Here is a 6,653-nt window from a genome sequence, read left to right as displayed (position 1 = left end):
ATCAAGCCATTCCCCAATTGATAAATGGGCAAGAGACATGAATAGGCAATTCTCAGGTAAAGAAATCAAAAGTATCAATAAGCACATGAGAAAGTGTTCTAAATCTCTAATAATTAGAGAAATGCAAATCAAAACAACTGAGGAATCACCTCACACCTAGCAGATTGGCAAAAATGAAAGAAGGGGAGAGCAATGAATGCTGGAGGGGATGTGGCAAAATTGGGACATTAATGCACTGCTGGTGGAGTTGTGAAGTGATCCAACCATTCTGGATGGCAATTTGGAGCTATGCTCAAAGGGCTATAAAAAATGCCCGCCCTTTGATCCAGCCATACCATTGTGGGGTTTGTACCCCAAAGAGATCATAAATAAACAGACTTGTATGAAAATATTTATATCTGCACTTTTCTTGCTGGCAAAGAACTGGAAAAGGAGGGAATGACTGAACAAATTGTGGTATATGCTGGTGATTGAATACTATTGTGCTCAAAGGAATAAAGAACTGGAGGAATTCCATGTGAACTGGAAAGATCTCCAGGAACTGATGCAGAGTGAAAGGAGCAGAGCCAGAAGAACATTGTACACCTAGACTGATATACTATGGTAAAATCAAATGCAATGGACTTATGTACCAGCAGCAATGCTACGATACAGGACAGCTCTGAGGGACTTATGGTAAAGAACGCTACGCACCTTCAGAGGAAGGACTGCAGGAGAGGAAACATAAGAAAAACAATTGCTTGAACGCATGGGTTGTGGTGGACATAATTGGGGATGTAGACTCAAAACTACCACATCAATGCAACTAACAACAATTTGGAAATAGGTTTTGATCAATGACACAGGTTAAAACCAGTGGAAATGTGCATCGGGCATGGGTTGGAGGAATGGGGGGGTGAAGGGGAAAGTAGGAGCATGAATCATGTAACCATGTTAAAATGAATATTAATAAGTGTTTAAAAATGCTATCCACTTCTACAGAGAGAACTGATGATCTCTGAGCACAGATTGAAGTATATTTATTTTACATTTTCCCTATTTTTCTTGTTTTTTTTTTTCCCCAACATGGCTAATGTTTTACATGACTTCACGTGTTTAATGAGTACCAAAGATCCTGCCTCCTCAATGGATAAGGGAAAGAGTAGAAAGACAGAATTTGGAACTGAAATAAAATAAAATAAAAATAGATAGGCAGAATGAATACCCCCAATAGAGTGCTGAGCTGCTAATAACATTATGGCCAGAGAGCTAACAAGCAAAGAGGTTGGGATAGGGAGGAGAGAGGAGATAATGTGAAAGACAAGAGAAGCGTAATGAGGTTAATTAAAAGAATTGTCACATATTTGGAATCGTGTGGCAACATTTATATTTTTTAAGAGCAATTCAGATACAGGTGATGAAGGGGGCCTAGGGTTATATATCTGGATAGTTGTATTGATTAGAATCCTTGGGATTCCTTCCTGACATAGGTATTCCTCTGCAGGTCTTCCCTTGTACACCTTTTATTTAGAAGATAACCAGAGAAGCCAAATGTTGTGTCTATGTTTCCCTTCTTCTTGGGCTATCTTGAGTCCTTTAGATGTATGCCTTCTGGTACAGATGAGTTTGTGATAAAGTCTATTTGAAATAGCTTAAAGTATTTACTGGAACTGATTTTGCTTAATTTTAACATGTTAATACAAATTAGGTCAATAGTTTCCTAACAGAGTCCAGGGCGCAGAGGGTATTAGAAATACTGAGAAACAAAGAAAGTTTCTATTTTGTTTTTGTTTTTATTTTCCTGGAAGAAATAATACAGTCCAGAGTTTGAACTCTGTTAAAAAGCATTATCATTGTGGGAAGCAATGAGGATAAAACATTCAAAAAGGTTTAAAGAGAAGGGGAATATCAAAAGGGTAAGGTGAACTCTTAAAAGAGAAAATGGAAAATTACCAAAAATGAACTCCCTATTTCATAGTCCTATGTAATATTAATCCTTTGGCACATGTACCTGTTTCTATATAAAGATCCTATTAACCTTGGTCATTAGTTAATTCAAATATAGTACAAGGTGCCTCAAGAAAAATAGTAATGCCTAAGGCTGGACCTTTTTTGCCCAAAGCACTCCAACCTGGGTTTGCATCTATTAGCAGTCAGATTGTAACCATGAATTATCCATACTCTTTTGAGACCCTTTGGAGATTAAAAAAAAAACCTCTGAACTGCTGTGCAGATATTGGATATGGTGGGAACTAAGTTGTTAATTCCACTTAGCAGTATTGTTCCATCTGTTCTGGAAGAAACTCCTCCATTAACATATTTTGAATAGTCTTCCTTTTTCAAAGGAATATGAATTTGAATTTGAGTTGAATCTAAGATCACTAACAGACCAATCTTTCATATATTATCTTATGATCCCAGTGGAGGTTGGAGGGGGGGAAGAGGTGAAGAATACTTTCATTAGAATTACTCTTAAACAAAAAAAAGGAAAGATATGATCCTAGAAAGAAATGCAATTTGACAATGAATATGTGCAGGAGACTGTACAGATTTCTAGAGATACAAAGATGAAATATGTCACAGTCATTGACATCAGGAGCTTACAGTCTAAGAAAAAAGATACAAAATTTATACAAGGAAGTGTGATGCAAGGAAGAATGTGATAGAGGTAAAGGAGATAATGAGACAAAGGGCTCTGAGAAAATTGTTTGAGAGAATGATCACTTTCAATGAAACTAGGTGATGAGATGAAAGAAAGGAAGAAGAATCAGGTAAAGCTTACTGAAGAAGATGAAACATGTGCCTCGTGTGAACAAATACAGAGAGGCATGAAAATAAAGGATGAAAATGCAACAATTTGTGGTCCAGTTTGGCTAGAAGAGCATTATTATGGAAGGGAGTTTTATGAAATAAGGTAGGGATGATAGTTTAGAGTCAGACTGTGGAAAACCTAAAATCTTAGATTAAAGTATTCAGATTTTATCATATCAGAAATACAGATTAGTTGAGGGTGTTTGAGGAGACTTTTGACAGGGACAGATCTTAGGAAGATGATTTTAGCAGATATGTGATGCTGAGATTAGAAGAGGGAAACAGCCTTTAGGAAGCGATTACAATAAATAATATTTGAGATAATGAAGGTTTGAACTAAGATGGTGGCAGTAGGAGAGAAGAATAGAATTTTGCAAGAGATATAATGGAGGCAGCATCTCAGTGATCCATTTCTCACACATTAGAATCTAGCACAATCATTTTTAAAATATCTCCTCTTGATAACGGTGGACTACAGATTTTATAATGTAAGTGATAAAATTAGGATTCTTCTGATGTCTGCTGCCAAACAGCAAAACCATTTACAAAAACCATAGGAGGGAAACATTAAACATGTATATTAATTGCTCAATGTCTCATTGCTTGTGGCTTGACAAAAGGCTCCCAGAAAAGATATGCACACACTGGACTGTCTGAATTTGTTGTCTAATAAACTACTCAGTGAAAAGGAAATTATTTCTCTACTGGACAGGGGTGAAATTATTCTCTTATATTTACAATCTCCTAATTCCTTGCCCAGTCTTCCAACTATATAAGACTCTCAGATGAATATAAGAGGCAGTAATTTCTGGTAGATTGTTTAAATTTAATATTTATTGAAAATAACAATATCTATCATCAAGAAGCTTAAAATCTAATGGGTGGAAGAGAACCCAATACTGGACAGACACACCTCAAAAGGAGTTTCTGGGAAACTCAAACATTGAGATAAACCTTTAATATTACTGTAATGCAAGTATTTATATTATCAACTGAATTCATTTTCTCAAAGTAAGATCTCTTTTTCTTGTGCTTCATTTTCCTATACTGTATCTAAATATAACCTTTCTATATGCATTGCAATAATGTTTCTCCAAATAACAATCAAGTATATTATCACTGCAAATAATTTTCTAGACAATACTTCATCAAAGTGTATTTTAATATTATTGTTTTATTTTTGTAAAGCAATTTTATTTTACCAATTACATATAATAACAATTTTCTACATAATTTTCTGCAGTTTCTGGCTCTCTCCCTTGCTCCCCTCCACCAGTAAGGAGATGATAAGCAATTTGAATTGGATTATTCATGTATTATCATACAAAACTATTGCATATTGTTCGTTGCTGAAAGAGAATATTCATATAAAACCCAAACCCAAAATAAAAACTCCAAAAACCTAAAGTGAAAAATTGTGTGCTTTGGTCTGTAATCCAACTCCAACAGTTCTTTCTCTGGAGGTAGATAGCATTCTCAGTCATAAGTCCTTCAGAATTTTCCTGGATCATTGTATTGCTGAGAGTAGCTAAGTCATTCACAGGTGATCATTCCACAAGATTGCTGTTACTGTGTACAATGTTCTTGTTCTGCTTATTTCACTCTGGATCATGATGTTCATGTAGGTCTTTCCAACGCTTTATGAAGCTATCCTGCTCATCTTTTCTTACAGAACAATAGTATTATGTCACCATTATATACTGAAACTTAGTCAACCATTCCTCAATTGATGGACATCCTCTCAATTTCCAATTCTTTAACCACCACAAAAAGAACTTCTATAAATATTTTTGTACCTGTAGGTTCTTTACTCCTTTTTTATCTCTTTGGGATACAGATTTAGTAGTGGTTTACTGGATCATGGGGTTCACACTGTTTTATCGCTCTTTGGGCATAGTTTCAAATTACCTTCAAGAATGACAGAATAAGCTCACAACTTGACCAACAACACATTAGTGTCTCAATTTTGCCACCCCTTCAACATTTATCACTTTCCTTTAATGTAATAGTGTCCAATATCATAGGTGTGAGGTGATACCTCAGAGTTGCTTTAATTTCCATGTTTCTATTCAAAAGTTATTTAGAAAATTTTCATATGATCATTGATAGCTTTGAATTCTTCATCTGAAAACTGTTTGTTCATATCCTTTGACCATTTTTCAAATGGGGAATAGCTTGCATTTTTATAAATTGGACTTGGTTCTTTATATATTAGAGAAATGAGACCTTTATCAGAGAAATTTGGATAAAAAGTTTTCTCCAGTTTATTGTTTCTCTTCTAATATTGGTTACATTAGTTTTGTTTGTACAAAACCTTTTTGATTTAATATAATGAAAATTATTCATTTTCCATCTACTAATGTTCTCATCTCTTGTTTGGTCATACATTCTTCCCTTCTCCATAGATCTAACAGCTAAACAATTCCATGTTCCCCTAATTTATTTATAGTATCACCCTTTATGTCTAAATCTTATGCATATTTTTACCTTATCTTGGTATAGGATGTGAAATATTGATCTATACCTAGTTTCTGCCACACTGTTTTCCAATTTTTGCAGCAGTTTTTATCAAAAATAAGTTCTTATTTATATAGAGTGAAAGGAGCAGAACCAGGAGAACATTGTACAGAGACTGATACATTGTGGCATAATCAAATCCAATAGACTTTCTACTAGCAGCAATACAATGATCCAAGACAATCCAGGGGAATTTATGAGAAAGAACACTATCCACATCCAGAGAAAGACCTGTGGAAACAGAAACTGAGAAGAAAAATATATGAGCAATCACATAGTTCAATGGGGGATTACAAATATTAATAACATGGAAATAGATTTTGAACTATGATACATTGGGATTGCTTGTCAGCTCTGTGAGGGGGGGAGGGAAGAAGGGTGGGAAAAATCATTAACCATGTAACCATGGAAAATATTCTAAATAAATTTAAATTTAAAAAAAGCTCTTATTCCAAAAACTGGGATCTACTTTTATCAAACTCTAGACTGATGAGGTCATTTACCCTAATCTACTTCATTGATCCACCCATCTTTTTCTCAGCCAGTACCAGTTTGTTTTGTTGATTACTGCTTTATATTACACTTTTAGATCAGGTACTGCATAACCACCTTCCTTTTGATTTTCTTTATTAATTCTGTTGATATTCTTAATCTTTTGTTCTTCAAGATGATTTTTATTATTTTTTCTAGTTCTAGAAAATAACTTTTTGATCATTTGATTGGTATGGCATTGAATAAGTGAATTAATTTAGGTAGAATTATCATTTGTATTATATTACCCACAAGCAATCAATCTTTTTCCAATTGTTTAGATCTGATATTTTTCTGTGAAAAATGTTTTATAATTGTGTTAATATAATTCTGGTGTTTGTTTTGGCAAATAGATTCCCAAGTATTTTATATTTTCTAGAATTATTTTAAAAGGAATTTCTCTTTTTATAACTTGTCGCTGGATTTTGTTGGTAATAAATAGAAAAGCTAATGTTTTACATGGGTTTATTTTATGTCCTGCAACTTTGCTAAAGTTATTAAGGTAATTTCATCTGGTTTTTTAGTTGATTCTAAAAGATTCTCCAAGTATACCATCATATCAAATGTAAACAGTGACAGTTTAGTTTTGTCATCCCTACTTTAATTTCTTCATTTTCTTTTTCTTCTCTTATTGCTAAAGCTGTCATTTCTATTACAATATTAAATATAGTACTGATAATGGGATTACTTGGTTCACTCCTGATCTTATTGAGAAGAATGCAGATGATACTTCTTGGTGGTTTTATATAAATACCACTTATCTATCCTAATTTATCCTTACCATTTTAAGGAAACCTGCATCTATTCCTCTGCTT

The sequence above is a fragment of the Gracilinanus agilis genome, chromosome 2 (assembly GCF_016433145.1).
Source record: "Gracilinanus agilis isolate LMUSP501 chromosome 2, AgileGrace, whole genome shotgun sequence".
In the NCBI taxonomy this organism is placed as follows: domain Eukaryota; kingdom Metazoa; phylum Chordata; class Mammalia; order Didelphimorphia; family Didelphidae; genus Gracilinanus; species Gracilinanus agilis.
This window is presented reverse-complemented; position numbering follows the sequence as displayed.